We start from the raw sequence: 17,240 nt of genomic DNA, 5'->3' as shown, positions 1-17,240 counted from the left end.
GCGACCGAGGAAGCCGCACAACCATGGCGCACCTCACTTCATCGACGGGACTGCCACGACCTGGGTGACTCCCACTGCGCGAGGAGGCGCCGCCGCGGCCGTGAGGGGCCACGGTGGGGGTCGCGGCGTACTTACGCGGGCGACCACGCCCCTTCTTGGGTGGCGGCGAGCCGGGCCCCTCCTGGCGGGCCTTGCCCTTTTCTGGGGCCGAGAACCTCTTCATTGGCACCATAGGTGTCGCTGCTAGTAGTGAAGCAAGGGAGAATACGCAGGATAAGCGAAGGAAGAGATGGGTGATGGGGGCTCCACGATCTTAGGTAATAATGACCCTTTTCTGCATGCAATAGGGACTCGTCAAGTCGGGCAGTTGCCAAGGCAGCGTGGGGAAGCGGAGACACCCACGTCCCATTAATCGCCACGCGTCAACCGAGGTCGTAGGCTATTGGGACCCGCGGCGCTCCACACTGGCCCCTTGGCTTCGCCTCGAAGCCAAGTCCGAGCACGCCTTGGGCCCGGGGGCTACTGTCAGCGTCCTGGGAACGGGGGTCCCTAGACTTTCCTGCCTGCAGCCCACGGCATGGCTCCACCAGTGGCCCTGTACGACCCATCTTCATGAGCGAACACTCAAGACCCTCGCGAGGGTCTAAGCCTCGCGAGGCGGACGACGCAAGACCTCCTCGGGGGTGGCCTCACCAGGCTGGCTCGCGAGGGGCGGAGAGATCAAGGCGGGGGGGGGGGCACCTCGCGAGGTCCCTATGACGCAATCCATGACGACCAAGGCCAGGCGGGCGCTGATAACCGACAAGTATAGGGGATCGCAACAGTTTTCGAGCGTAGAGTATTCAACCCAAATTTATTGATTCGACACAAGGGGAGCCAAAGAATATTCTCAAGTATTAGCAGCTGAGTTGTCAATTCAACCACACCTAGAAACTTAATATCCGCAGCAAAGTGTTTAGTAGCAAAGTAATATGATAGTAGTGGTAGCGGTAGCAAAAGGTAATGGTAACAAAAGTAGTGTTTTGGGTATTTTGTAGTGATGATAGCAATAGCAACGGAAAAGAAAATAAGCGAGGAACAATATATGGAAAGCTCGTAGGCAATGGATCAGTGATAGAGAATTATGCCGGATGTGGTTCATCATGTAACAGTCATAACCTAGGGTGATGCAGAACTAGATCCAATTCATCAATATAATGTAGGCATGTATTTCGAATATAGTCATATGTTCTTATGGAAAAGAACTTGCATGACATCTTTTGTCCTACCCTCCCGTGGCAGCAGGGTCCTAGCGGAAACTAAGGGATATTAAGGCCTCCTTTTAATAGAGTACCGAACCAAAGCATTAACACATAGTGAATATATAAACTCCTCAAACTACGGTCATCACCGATAAGTATCCCGATTATTGTCACTTCGGGGTTAACGGATCATAACACATAATAGGTGACTATAGACTTGCAAGATAGGATCAAGAACTCTTATATATTGATGAAAACATAATAGGTTCAGATCTGAAATCATGGCACTCGGGCCCTAGTGACAAGCATTAAGCATACCAAAGTCATAGCAACATCAATCTTAGAACATAGTGGATACTAGGGATCAAACCCTAACAAAACTAACTCGATTACATGATAAATCTCATCCAACCCATCACCGTCCAGCAAGCCTACGATGGAATTACTCACGAACGGCAGTGAGCATTATCAAATTGGTGATGGAGGAAGGTTGATGATGACGATGGCGACGGATTCCCATCTCCGGAGCCTCGAACGGACTCCAGATCAGCCCTCCCGAGAGGTTTTAGGGCTTGACGACGGAGACGTATCAACTCCCCCGAGCTTAAACCTTTGCTTGTCCTCAAGCAATTCAGTTGACAAACTAAAAGTGATAAATAAAAACTTTTACAAACTGTGTTTTCTCTTGTTGTTGTAAATATGTAAAGCCAGCATTGAAGTTTTCAGCAAAGATTATGAACTAACCATATTCGCAATAATGCTTAGGTCTCATGTTTACTCATATCAATGGCATAATCAACTAGCGAGCAATAATAATGAATCTCGGATGACAACACTTTCTCAAAACAATCATAATATGATATAACAAGATGGTATCTCGCTAGCACTTTCTGATAGCGCAAAACATAAATGCAGAGCACCTTCAAAGATCAAGGACTGACTAGACATTGTAATTCATGGTAAAAGAGATCCAGTCAAGTCATACTCAATGTAAACTAATAGTAATGAATGCAAATGACAGCGGTGCTCTCCAACTGGTGCTTTTTAATAAGAGGATGATGACTCAACATAATAGTAAATAGATAGGCCCTTCGCAGAGGGAAGCAGGGATTTGTAGAGGTGCCAGAGCTCGGTTTTGAAATAGAGGTGAATAATATTTTGAGCGGTATACTTTCATTGTCAACATAACAACCAAGAGATGGAAATATCTTCCATGCTACACACATTATAGGCGGTTCCCAAACAGAATGGTAAAGCTTATACACCCCTCCACCAACAGGCATCAATCCATGGCTTGTGCGAAACAACGAGTGCCTGCAACTAACAAGAGTCCCAGGGGGAGTTTTCTCGTGGGCATCCCGGTGACCAGCCATTTTCTCGTGAGTGAGGAGTGGAGTCCACTCCTCTTGAGAATAACCCGCCTAACATGGAAGATACAGACAGTCCTAGTTGATACATGAGCTATTCGAGCATAAAAAACAGAATGTTTATTTGAAGGTTTAGAGTTTTGCACATACAAATTTACTTGGAACGGAAGGTACATACCGTATGTAGGTAGGTATGGTGGACTCATATGGAATAACTTTGGGGTTTATGGAGTTGGATGCACAAGCATTATTTCCGCTTAGTACAGGTGAAGGCTAGCAAAATACTGGGAAGCGACGAGCTAGTGAGCGACAATAGTCATGAACATATGCATTAAAATTAATCAACACCGAATGCAAGCATGAGTAGGATATAATCCACCATGAACATAAATATCGTGAAGGCTATGTTGATTTTGTTTCAACTACATGCGTGAACATGTGCCAAGTCAGGTCACTTAAATCATTCAGAGGAGGATACCACCCTATCATACCACATCACAACCATTTTAATAGCATGTTGGCACGCAAGGTAAACCATTATAAGCTCCTAGCTAATCAAGCATGGCACAAGAAACTATGATCTGTAGTTGTCATTGCAAACATGTTTATTCATAATAGGCTGAATCAGGAATGATGAACTAATCATATTTACAAAAACAAGAGAGGTCAAGTTCATACCAGCTTTTCTCATCTCAGTCAGTCCATCATATATCATCATAATTGCCTTTCACTTGCACGACTGAATGATGTGGATAATAATAATAGTGCACGTGCATTGGACTAAGATGGAATCTGCAAGCATTCAATAAATAGGAGAAGACAAGGCAATATGGGCTCTTTTGTCAAATCAACAATAATGCATATAAGAGCCACTTCAAAAATTTAATCATGGTCTTCTCCTATTGACCCCCAAAGAAAAGAAAAGAAATAAAACTATTTACATGGGAAAGCTCCCAACAAGCAAAAGAAGAATAGGAAATCTTTTTGGGTTTTCTTTTTGATTACTACTACAAGCATGTAAAGTAAACTAATTAAAAGATACAACTAATTTTTTGGTTTTTCTTAAGGTTTATTGAACACACAAAAAGAAAGCTTAAAAAGGAAAGTAAACTAGCATGGATGATACAATGAAAAAGTATGAGCACCGACATCTAGCAATGAGTGTGTGGACATGAATATAATGTCGGTGACAAATACATACTCCCCCAAGCTTAGGCTTTTGGCCTAAGTTGGTCTATGACCACGGTTGGCCTGGCGGATATCCATAGTAATAGTTGGGGTCGTACTGAGATGCAGCGGTTATTGCCTCCTGAGCTGCAGCGTGGCGACGAGCAGCCTCTGCCCTCCTCTCATACTCATATGCCACATCTCTAGTAATAACATACCTTCCTTTTGCCTGATAATCAAAGAAGGCATGAGCAGGGAGAGTAATACGGACAGCACGACATCTGTCAAAGATTAAGCGATACTGGAGAGGTGATTCATTCCTCTCGACAAACTGGTGGTGAACCATAGCATTAAAGTCTAGGTAAGCAGGAGGCAATTCAATATCATCATTACGTATAGTTACACTAAGAAAATCAGCTAAGCGGGTTGCATAAATTCCACCAAAGAAATCTCCATTAAATCTATTAAGATGCAACCTACGTGCAATAATGGCTCCCAAATTATAAGATTTATCTCCTAACACAGCACTCCTAAGAATACTGAGGTCAGGGACGCACATATGACATGCCTCATCTTTACCATTAATGCATCTACCTATGACGAGAGCAAAATAATGTATAGCAGGAAAGTGAATGCTCCCTATGGTAGCTTGTGTTATATCTCTAGATTCCCCCACAGTTATACTGGCAAGAAAATCTCTAAATTCAGATTTGTGAGGTTCCCTGATACTAACCCATTGTGGAAGTTTGCAAGCAGTGGTAAAATCCTCTAAGTCCATAGTGTAGGAATTTTCATAAAGATCAAACAGGACAGTTGGAGAATTACGTGAATATGAAAATTCAAACCTCCGCACAAAGGAACTAGTGAGATAGTGGTACTGATGGCATTTTTCTTCCTCGAAGCTCACAAGATCAGCATTACGCAAATATGTGTTAAATTCTTCCTTAATCCCCGCTCGATCCATGAAGTCCTCTGAAGGCCATTCACAGGGCCGCACTGGAGCGTCCCTTGGTGGCTCATCATCAGCATCACACATTGCAAGCCTGGGCTCTTGTTTCCTTGAAGAGCCACCTTGGTACATTTTCCTAAACATATTTCTTCCTCTGAAAAATTTCTGAAATTTTTAGTAACTTCAAGTAAAAGTAAACCAAGCTCAATAAAATTGATAGCAACTACTCCTACAAGTCCCTAGAGCCTATATCATGCATTAGGACTGCTTGGGACCATATAAGTTTGACATGCAAGCTCAAGAACAGGGTCACCTAGGCAGCAAAAATTTGCAATGAATAAAGCACTAGAACAAAAACTAATTGGACAAATGGAGGAGTCATATACCAAGGAACAATCTCCCCAAGCAGTTTTGTGAGAGGTGCTTTGAGCAAGGAGATCGAAAATCACAGCAAAATGAGCTAGAACTGGTGCTTGAGCTGGATATTCGTGTTTGTGGGAGGAAGAAGGAGTCTGTGGATCCAGGAATAAGTGGAGGAGGGCCACTGTGGGCCCACGAGGCAAGGGGGCGCGCCCAGGGGGTAGGGCGCACCCTCCACCCTCGTGGCCAGGTGGATGCCCCCCTGTTGTGTTCTTAGTGCCAAATATTCTCAAGTATTCTAGAAAAAATCATATTTAAATTTCAGGGCATTTGGAGAACTTTTATTTTCGGGGTATTTTTGTATTGCACGGATAAATCAGATAACAGAAAGAAAATACTATTTTTATTTTATTTAATATAAATAACAGAAAGTAAAAGGAGTTTACAAAGAGTTGTGTTTTCTAAATTCATCCATCTCATGATCATCAAAATGAATCCATTAACAAGGTTGATCAAGTCTTGTTAACGAACTCATTCCGAATAACATGGAACCGGAGAATTTTCGAATAACACTAGGTTACCTCAACGGGGATATGCACATCCCCAACAATAAGAATATCATATTTCTTCTTGACAGTAGGAAGAGGAAATTCAAAACCTCCAAAAATAATCGATGGAATTTTTCCAATAGAATTGATACTGTGGACTTGAGGTTGTTTCCTCCGAAAGTGTACCATATGCTCATTACCATTAACATGAAAAGTGACATTGCCTTTGTTGCAATCAATAACAGCCCCTGAGTATTCAAAAAGGGTCTTCCAAGAATAATAGACAGACTATCATCCTCGGGAATATCAAGAATAACAAAGTCCGTTAAAATAGTAACATTTGCAACTACAAACTATATACTCCCTCTGATCCTTCCTAGTTTAGATATACGTTTTATGTGTAGTCAAAGTATCTCTACTTTGATCAAACTTACAGAAAAAAGTATCAACATTCAACAACGCCCAATCAATATTGTTAGATTCATACGTACTCCTAGATTTGTATTCAAACATTGATGGTTTCCCATTTGTTTTCAATCACATGAATGTTCTTGTTCTCGCACATGCTCTTCCTACTAGGATTTTGCCACGTATAGCCAGTCCAATAGTAACTTTTTAAGCTCCCTTTCCAATAGTACTAGTGGAGTACTGACAACATATGTAGTAGAGTATGCAGTGCTCATAGTACTCCCTCCTTCCATTTATATAGGGCCTAAGAGCAAGTCTAATAAGGCCTAGTCAGCAGGCTATAAGACTTGTCATGTCATTATAATCCTACTTAGAGGACTGAGAAGAGAGGAGAGAGAGTGAAGCGGGCTCTTATATTCTAGAGCCCGACTATAACACATAGATCAAGAAAAAATAGTATGCATGCAACTCTCTTCCAATCATATACCTTGCTCATGCAAATATTAAATGCTTAGAGCCAACCTAATAGCCATTCTAAGAGCCAACTTACATGGCACTTTTGCCTATGTGAAGGAGAGATATGTGAAAAGGTAAGGGGAGTGAGCTCTCATGTAAGAGCCTAGATATATACGCATTCCTAGGTAAATACAATAAATATGAAGAAAGAGATAGATAGGAGATGGGAAAAAGTAGTAATACAATAGCCAACCTTATATATTTTTCGGGAAATAGCCAACCTTATAGCCCACACTATTGTATGAGTGCATATAGATGATGGCTATAGATGACATGGCAGTTCCTTATAGCCATCGGCTGGCTATATTATTAACCATTCTCTAATGCATTTTTCAAAACCGCCTTTGACTATTGACAAGATTAATAGTACATGAGATGTATAATGTGAAAATTATATCATTGGAAGCTCCTTTCACATGTGAATTTGACCGTATGCTTTCTGTAAGTTGCATGTCATATATTATTACTCTAACATTTGGTCAAAGTTAGCCTCAAAAAATGCATTAGGCCCTGTAGATGGAAGGAGGGAATCGTAGTGGAACTGGATCCTCTGACGTAGGTATCCCTGCCTTACCTTCCCTTTTGGTCACTTACTAGCGGACCCCATGCTTGCTAGGCCCCGCATGTCAGTTACTCAATGGTTTCGGCCACGTCAGGGGATCCTCATTCATATTATACTCCCTTTGTTTTTATTTACTCCACATAAAACGGAGGGAGTGGTAGTATAAATGACGCGGGCGGGGAAGGGGGAGGGACATCGGTTTGCTCTCAACTACGGTCCCACAAGCGAGTGAAAACGCAAGACGAAGCATGTTCCATTCGATGAACGACGTGGAGGGTCCAGCGTGCCGGGGTGCAACGCGAACGCAACAAGAGCGATGTACAATCAAAACCAATTGACCGACAGCTAGAGGGGAGAGGTTGGGGGGGGGGGGCGATCTGGGAGCGGGCTGGGCCGGCACTGTTGCTGAGTAGGCCTAATTTCACAGTAGCTTTAGTCCTTGCCTTTTCCCTTTCCTGCTATAATTCTCAGGCACCATTTTGCATTTCTTTTTAGTACCAAATGAATTTTGTTTTGAACAAAACTTGGCACATAAATCTAACACAAAACCTTGATATGGAACCAAAAGGTTTGGGGTCAAAAGGAGTTGTCTAACTCTTTTTTTTGAAATTGAAAAAGCCAAAACAAGATGTTGGACCACTGAATTAATTGCCACGGGCATCTCGGGAATTTAACAGAGGTTGTTTCAACATGACAATGATTTGGTGAATTTATAGGATAAGGTGAACATTTTAGTTTTACTGATTGAAGAAATAAATATTTGACTGGCATTTTAAATTTGAATTTGTGTTTCGTTTGAAACAAATTGAGGATTAGCAACTTAATTATGACGACATGGCATCATTAGGCAAGATATTACTGTAGCATGATACTGGGGTTGTTACAAACGAGTGGGTGCATGTGTGATATCTAAGGCGGATTCAAAATTTTGAACCGGTGATCATAGCATCCGCAGATCATATATAAAGGGTATTCAATGTTCGTTTCGCTTTTGAACATACAATATACTCCCTCCGATCCTTTCTAGTTTACATATAAGTTTTATGTGTAGTCAAAGTATCTCTACTTTGATTAAACTTACAGAAAAAGTATCAACATTCAACAACGCCCAATCAATATTGTTAGATTCATACGTACTCCTAGATTTGTATTCAAACATTGATGGTTTCCCATTTGTATTCAATCACGTGAATGTTCTTGTTCTCGCGCATGCTCTTCCTACTAGGATTTTGCCACGTATAGCCAGTCCAATAGTAACTTTTTAAGCTCCCTTTCCAATAGTACTAGTGGAGTACTGACAACATCTGTAGTAGAGTATGCAGTGCTCATAGTACTCCCTCCTTCCATTTATATAGGGCCTAAGAGCAAGTCTAATAAGGCCTAGTCAGCAGACTATAAGACTTGTCATGTTATTAGAATCCTACTTAGAGGACTGTGAAGAGAGGAGAGAGAGTGAAGCGGGCTCTTATATTATAGAGCCCGACTATAACACATAGATCAAGAAAAAATAGTATGCATGCAACTCTCTTCCAATCATATACCTTGCTCATGCAAATATTAAATGCTTAGAGCCAACCTAATAGCCATTCTAAGAGCCAACTTACATGGCACTTTTGCCTATGTGAAGGAGAGATATGTGAAAAGGTAAGGGGAGTGAGCTCTCATGCAAGAGCCTAGCTATATACGCATTCCTAGGTAAATACAATAAATATGAAGAAAGATATAGATAGGAGATGGGAAAAGGTACTAATACAATAGCCAACCTTATATATTTTTCAGGAAATAGCCAACCTTATAGCCCACACTATTGTATGAGTGCATATAGATGATGGCTATAGATGACATGGCAGTTCCTTATAGCCATCAGCTGGCTATATTATTAACCATGCTCTAATGCATTTTTCAAAACCACCTTTGACTATTGACATGATTAATAGTACATGAGATGTATAATGTGAAAATTATATCATTGGAAGCTCCTTTCACATGTGAATTTGACCGTATGCTTTCTGTAAGTTGCATGTCATATATTATTACTCTAACATTTGGTCAAAGTTAGCCTCGAAAAATGCATTAGGCCCTGTAGATGGAAGGAGGGAATAGTAGTGGAAGTGGATCCTCTGACGTAGGTATCCCTGCCTTACCCTCCCTTTCGGTCACTTACTGGCGGACCCCATGCTTGCCAGGCCCCGCATGTCAGTTACTCAATGGGTTCGGCCATGCCAGGGGATCCTCATCCATAGTATACTCCCTCTGTTTTTATTTACTCCGCATAAAACGGAGGGAGTGGTAGTATAAATGACGCGGTCGGGGAAGGGGGAGGGACGTCGGTTTGCTCTCAACTACGGTCCCACAAGCGAGGGAAAACGCAAGACCAAGCACGTTCCATTCGATGAACGACATGGAGGGTCCAGCGTGCTGGGGTGCAGCGCAATCCCAACAAGAGCGATGTACAATCAAAACCAATTGACCAGTCGTCACCGGAACCACTATTCACACCAGAACCTTCACTGCTCGGCTTACGCCAGCCACTGCCCCAGAACCACACCTCCTCTCCAGCCCATTGCCCCACCTTTAGATCCCCTAGCCTGCATCAAGCATCCCCTAGTTCGCCCGAAAGCCATGGTGCGCTGCAGGATCACGTACTACAAGATGTTGACGCCAGAGCGCCGCATAGAAATCACGGCGGCAGTCGGCGCCACAGACCTCCATTCCCAATCTCGCTTTGCGGCGGGCCAATCCCCGAGTTCTCTGGAGCCAAGCTACGAGGAGGAGGAAGCCGTTCCAATTTTCATGGCGGAGGTCGCGGTGCAGAAGGCCCTCGATGGGTATGAGACAATGGACATCGACTTTGTGCCGGCGTCCGGGTCCCCCATGGTACAGGCAGGCCAGCGGTTCAACCTGGTGATACTAAAGGAGGACCGGGAGGCAGAGGCTCAACTCTACGAAGAGCGCGCGCATGCCGCTGCCATCGAGGCTCTCCTACAGGCGAAACCAGATATCGTGGATGTGAATCGGGCGGCGGAGGCTCCACTCGACGCGGAGCGTGCGGATGCCGCTGCCATCGAGGCCCTCCTACAGGCGGAACCGGACGTCCTGGACTTGAACCGGGCGGCGGAGGCTCAACTCGATGTGGAGCGCGCGGATGCCGCTGCCATCGAGGCTCTCCTGTAGGCGGAACTGGACGTCCTGGACTTCAACCGGGCAGCGGAGGCTCAACTCGACACGAGCGCACGGATGCCGCTGCCACCGAGGCCCTCCTGCAGGCGGAACCGACATCCTCGACTTGAACCAGGTGTTGCTTCTTCCATGCAGAGCGCCCGCACGCTCCGCGTGAATGAGTAGCTAGAGGCCGAGGACAACCACGGTGCGGAGACACACGTCGGCATCTACGACTGGTTCGCGCCGGCAGCCAAAGACGATGAGGCCGTCTCGTTCCACGAGCAGTGATAGTTTCTCTTTATGTTGTTGTTTTTAGGGATCTTTTGTTGTGTAAAAACATATATTGTTATGCAAGTCGCCTGACTTTCATCATTTGGGTCAGTCTACCATTTCAGGCGGTTGGATGAATATCTTACGTATCCTAACCCTTCTTCCTCACCTCTTCTTCTTCCCCAAAAGACCACCGCACGGGCCGTACGGATCCACCCCAACATGCGGTTGGATAAACATAATGTATGAACAAAAATTATTTGTAAGCGGTAGCATGTGTCAGTGAGGGTGCGTTCCCTTGGTTGGGTTTGCGGCGTGCAGGAGTGACTGCGTTAGGGTGCGGTGCGACCGCGGTGTGCAGGAGCGACCGTGTGAGGGTGCGGTGCGACCGCGACAGCCATGCGCAAGTGTACCTCCTTTCATTTTGAAAACTTTAGGAAAGCTTGGCAAAAATGTGTGGCGAAGTATGGCAATGCAAGGCCTAGACCCAAACAGGATAAGTACGTAAGTACTAGGAGTACTAGTGTTAAAAAAGAAAGGCGGGGTTTTCCTTCACGGGATTAATTGATACAAATCCTCATTTGACGTGTCAATTAATGCGTATTTTTTCTCCAAAGCCCAAAGAGCTAACCATCCCACTCCTCATTGCTTGATTAATGCAGCACCATGCAAACAAACCTTCTCACTTCCGCATGCATGCAAGGGTATATTAATGTCCTTGGTTGCTAGTACGAGGCAAACCCCATCAATTTTGCCTCAATTAGTGTTAGTGGCTGTCGGTGTCAAAACCGGCAGATCTCGGGTAGGGGGTCCCGAACTGTGCGTCTAAGGCGGATGGTAACAGGAGGCAGGGGACACGATGTTTTACCAGGTTCGGGCCCTCTTGATGGAGGTAAAACCCTACGTCCTGCTTGATTTATTCTTGATGATATGAGTATTACAAGAGTTAATCTACCACGAGATCAGAGAGGCTAAACCCTAGAAGCTAGCCTATGGTATGATTGTATGTTGTCCTACGGACTAAAACCCTCCAGTTTATATAGACACCGGAAAGGGCTAGGGTTACACAAGGTCGGTTATAAAGGAGGAGATATACATATCCGTATTGCCTAGCTTGCCTTCCACGCCAAGTAGAGTCCCATCCGGACACGAGACGAAGTCTTCAATCTTGTATCTTCATAGTCCAACAGTCCGGCTGTCCGGAGACCCCCTAATCCAGGACTCCCTCAGTAGCCCCTGAACCAGGCTTCAATGACGATGAGTCCGACCCGCAGTATTGTCTTCGGCAATGCAAGGCGGGTTCCTCCTCCGAACACACCACGGAAGAATTTGAATATAAGGATAGTGTCTGACCCTGCAAAATAAGTTCCACATACCACCGTAGAGAGAATAATATTTCCACAAATCTAATATGCTGACTTGTTTTGGCAACATGACATTATGCCATGGCCCGGTGATTATTCAAACCGTTTCCTTTAACTAGCCCCGCACATAACGCGAGGCAGTTTTTTGACACGTCTTGTCAAAGCAGAGATCATGTCCCCCTTATTACGGGATTCTCATCAATACGGGCGTGGGTAACCCAACCGCGCCATCGATTATGGTGCTTGGGGGATAAGCGAGTTTTACCAGGCTAGTTGGGCACATAGTTTCGGCCGCCCTTATAAAGGGACAAGGTTTAACCTTTTTCTACCCACGCCTTCTTCCTCCTTGCCCATCCATTCTTGCGCACTCGAGCTCCAACGCCCAAGTCTACATCCTTCCCCTCAACCTTCTCCAATCATGTCCGGAGCGGGAGGCAAATGGATGGCTTCCTCCGTTACGGAGGGACACATTAAGAAGCTGCACGGAGCCGGATACTTAGCTGCGAACATCGCGCATCGGCTGCCCGCTGCGGGGCAGATCGTTCCTACCCCTGAACCTCACAAGAGGGTAGTCTTCCTCCACCACTTCCTCCGCGGACTGGGGTTTCCCCTCCATCCATTCGTCTGTGGTCTCATGTTCTACTACGGGCTGGACTTCCATGATCTGGCCCCGAACTTCGTCCTCAACATTTTGGCGTTCATCGTCGTGTGTTACTAATGGCGCACTGTGAGGCGGTGCAAAACTACTAATGGCGCACCACCTGCAGGTGCGCCATTAGTAACCAGGGTTACTAATGGCGCATTTGCAGGTGGTGCGCCATTAGTAACCTGGGACCCCAACAAGATATTTTGGACAGCCCCACACCTACCCACTCACTTTCCCCACTTCATTCCCTCCACCTCCTTCTCCAAGCTTTCGGCTGCCTCCTCCTCCTCACCTCATTTCCACCATAGATTCATCAAAATTAAGTGGTGAAATTACCTTTTTTTGATAGGTAAGTAAGGGGAAAGCTATCTTCATGATGTAGATCTACTTTTTTTCTCCCTAGCTCGCTCCAACAACGTGCACATGCACTTTTTGTGGCCTAGCTAGATCTATGTATGTTTGTGGTGTTGCATGTGTTTGTGGTGTTGCATATATGTTTGTGTTTGCAGGTACCGGTATTTGAAATGCGAGCTGCCAATATTTTGCCGGAATGTTGATTCATTTCCGTTTCGGCGAGAATTTTGGCACTATGCATTCTTTTTGGTCCTATTTTTAGGGAAGGTCATGCCAAAAAATTTCTTGGTTCTAAAATATGTTTTGCTCTACCCCGCAGGCGACCATTGTCCGCATGATGACCGAAGGCATCGTGAATAGGTTTTTGAGCTCCGCGAAGGCCGAGATGCTTCAAAAGAGCGAGACGGAGATAAGATGTCCGTGTCGAAGATGCAAGCTGAAGAACCTTATTGTGGACCCGGATTCCGGGCAGGTGCGGGACCACCTGCTCTTGCGTGGTTTCATGGATGGCTATCAGTGGCAAGGTGATGAAGATGACTATGAAGTCGTCCATGGGGGCCGGGCAATAAATGAGGAAGGGCAACAAGACAAGTACCACCCGGCGAGGGCGGGCGAGAAGACGAAGAATCTCCAGGACATGATCACAACGGTGATGCTGTACATAGTCATCGTGTAGAAGATGTCGTACATGATGATGAGGAAGATCAAGACGAAGGGCATGATCATGAAGATGAAGATGCCAGAGCAGACGACGATGGAGGCTGGGTGCAGGACCCTCATATTCAAGAGCTGCTTCTCAAGCAGACGGATAACGCAAGAGCTGCCGCCCGAGACAAAGCCAAGTTGGATCAACTGGAGATAGACACGGTTACTCCATTGTATGAAGGATGCAGGCCCGAGGATACCCGCCTGAAAGTAACGCTCATGGCTCTGGAGATGAAGGTAAAACACAAAATGACCGACGCATGCTTCGACGAGAACATGTCATTTTGGCACGAACGTCTTCCCAAGGGGAACAAGTGCCCGACCAGTTTCGAGGAGGCGAAGAAAATCATGTGTCCTCTGGATTTACTGCACATGAAATACCATGTGTGCATGAACAATTGCATCATTTATCGGGACGAGCACACGGAGTCTACCATATGTCCGGTGTGCGGTGTCACTCGATACAAGAAGAGGAAGAAAGCTCCTCGAAAATCGGTGTGGTACTTTCCGATCACTCCTCGTCTGCAGCGGTATTTCGCGGACCCTAAGGTAGCAAAGCTCCTGCGTTGGCATGCGGATAGGGAGGAGAAGAAGCGGGAAGATGACGGAAATGATCCGGAGATAAATAAAAAAGACAAGATGCTGAGTCACCCTAAGGATGCGAGCCAGTGGCAAGCGTTGAACTTCGAATACCCAGAATTTGGGAAGGATCCAAGGAACATCGTGCTGGGCGCGAGCACCAATGGAGTCAATCCGTTTGGCAGCCAGAGAAGCACACATAGCACGTGGCCTGTGTTTGTGTGGATGTACAACCTTCCCCCCTGGTTGTGCATGAAGAGGAAGTACATTCACATGAGTATGCTAATTGAAGGGCCGAAACAACCAGGGAACAACATCAATCTGTATCTGGGGCTGCTGAAAGAGGAGCTAGACATGCTATTGAAAACGGCAGCCAATACGTGGGATGCCGCAGAGAAAGAATATTTCCCTATGAGAGCTGCACTGCTCACGACAGTGCACGACTATCTCGGTTACGGATATCTCGCGGGGCAGGTAGTCCACGGATTTTCTGGATGCGTAAGGTGCATGGATGACACAACGTATCGCCAGCTAGATAGAGATACCGGATCTTCGAAAATCGTGTTCATGGGACATCGAAGGTGGCTTCGCGATGATGACCCGTGGAGGAAACGCAAGGATCTATTCGATGGTGAAACCGAACCCCGAAAATGCCCGTGTACGAGGAGCGGCGAGGAAATAGACGAGCTGTTGAAAAATTGGAAAGATTGCCCACTACCGGGAAAGAAGCAAAAGGCGCCAGAGCCGGGAAATAAGCGAAAGGCGCCAGAGCCGCTGCTGAAGGTATGGAAAACGAGGTCTGTTTTCTGGGACTTGCCATACTGGAAGATCCACCGTGTGCCTCACAGCCTTGATGCCATGCATATCACGAAGAACGTGTGCGAGAGTCTGCTTGGTACCCTGCTCAACATGCCAGAGAGGACCAAAGATGGGCCGAAAGCAAGGGCAGACTTGAAATCAATGGGCATCAGGCAGGAGCTTCACGCTAATGATGATGATGATGATGAGGCAAAGCAAGACACATAAACTCGTCGCAAAGGCAAAAAGGCCAAGAAGACCGGAAGTGACTACCCTCCCGCGTGCTTCACTCTAAGTCAGGAGGAGATCGAGCAGTTTTTCACCTGCCTCGTAGGAGTAAAACTTCCTTACGGTTACGCGGGGAAGATAAGCAGATACCTAGACCCAGCGAAGCAGAAGTTCAGCGGGATGAAGTCTCACGACTGTCACGTGCTGATGACGCAGATACTTCCAGTTGCAATCCGTGGGATCATGGACGCGCACGTCCGTGAAATGCTATTTGGCCTATGCAACTTTTTCAACGTCATCTCTCGGAAGTCGATTGGCGTGAGGCAACTCAGAAGTCTACAGGAAGAGATCGTGGTGATACTATGCGAGCTTGAGATGTACTTCCCGCCCGCATTCTTTGACGTTATGGTGCATCTGCTGGTCCATATCGTGAAGGATATCATCCAACTCAGGCCGACGTTCCTGCACAGCATGATGCCGTTTGAAAGGATGAATGGTGTCATCAAAGGATACGTTCGCAACATGTCACGTCCAGAGGGAAGTCTAGCCAGGGGCTTTCTGACCGAAGAGTGCATCTCCTATTGCACGAATTATCGAGAACCCCGTTGGTCTACCCGTCAACAGGCACGTCGACAGGCTTGCTGGATAGGGTCACCGTGAGGGTCGCCGCGAAATGCATGTCGACTTCGAGGGTCGACTCGCCGACTTTGAAAGAGCAAACCTAGTCGCTCTTCAACACATAGACGTGGTCGATCCTTGGGTGGTAGAGCACAAAACCTTTATTAAGAAGACATACAATGACCGAGGCCAACAAAGGACGACGGAGATATAATCAAAGAGCACAACTCATGTTTCACGCGTTGGTTCAAGGACAGAACAACTCATATTCGCCTTTACATGAGGATTCTTCCACGGAAGAACAACTCATATTCGCCTTGTCACAGGGCGCCGAGCACAACCTGATGACCTATGAGGCGTACGATATCAACGGCTACACATTCTACACCAAGGACAAGGACATGAAGAGCGATGGTTATCAGAACTCCGGGGTAACGATGGAATCCTACACCGGTAACGACAAGGACAGATACTACGGAAGGATCGAGGAGATCTGGGAGCTGAGCTACGCTAGAGAGAAGGTCCCGATGTTCCATGTCAGATGGGCCAAGAGCGTCCTAAAAGAAGACCAGTATTTCACCACCATGGTTATACCTGAAGCCAAATCCAAGACTGCGGGCGCAAACGTCACCGCGAAAAATGAGCCATGGGTACTGGCTTCCCAAGTGGACCAATGCTTCTTCATTACCGACCCGTCAAAGCCCAGCCGTGTTGTCGTGAGGAGAGGCAAAAGGAAGATCATCGGAATGGATGGAGTAGCCAATGAGCAAGACTTCGACAAGTACGGCGACCCGAAGATCGAACATGACGACGACGATGAAGTAGCAGCACACACCACAAGAAGAAGAAGGACCACCCTACCTAAAGGACGTCCGTTCCATAGAAGAACTCCATTTGCGAAAAAGAAGGGCAAGAAGATTGTGAACAGATAGCTAGCTAAGATCGATTGTATTTAAATTGTAGTCTTCATTTCTCGATTGTATTTCATGGGCACTTTTTGATATCATGAATATTTTTAAATTTCACGGGCACTTTTTGAATTCATGAGGACACTCGATCTCGATCCCCCTCCACCGCTGCCGACGAGCACCCGGCTCCCCGCTCCACCGCCGCCAACGGGCACCCCCCGCACCCTCCCCCACTCCACCGCCGCCGCCGATGATATTTTCAAGTAACAAATTTGAATATATTTTTTAAAAAAATATTACCGTTTTTATAAAAAATATTACTATTATGATTTAAACAAGTTTGAACATATTTAAACACAAATAAATATCAAACAACATTTAAAATGCAAAAAAATATTGCGGAGCTTGGGAATCGAACCCAGGACCTCCTGGTGTGTGTGCTGTGTGCTGACCAGTCGGGCTAGTGGGCGGGTTCTGATGTGGATTGGGT

This window comes from Triticum dicoccoides, chromosome 4A, assembly GCF_002162155.2.
Source record: "Triticum dicoccoides isolate Atlit2015 ecotype Zavitan chromosome 4A, WEW_v2.0, whole genome shotgun sequence".
NCBI classification, from domain to species: Eukaryota; Viridiplantae; Streptophyta; class Magnoliopsida; order Poales; family Poaceae; genus Triticum; species Triticum dicoccoides.
Note: the sequence above shows the minus strand (reverse complement) of the source record.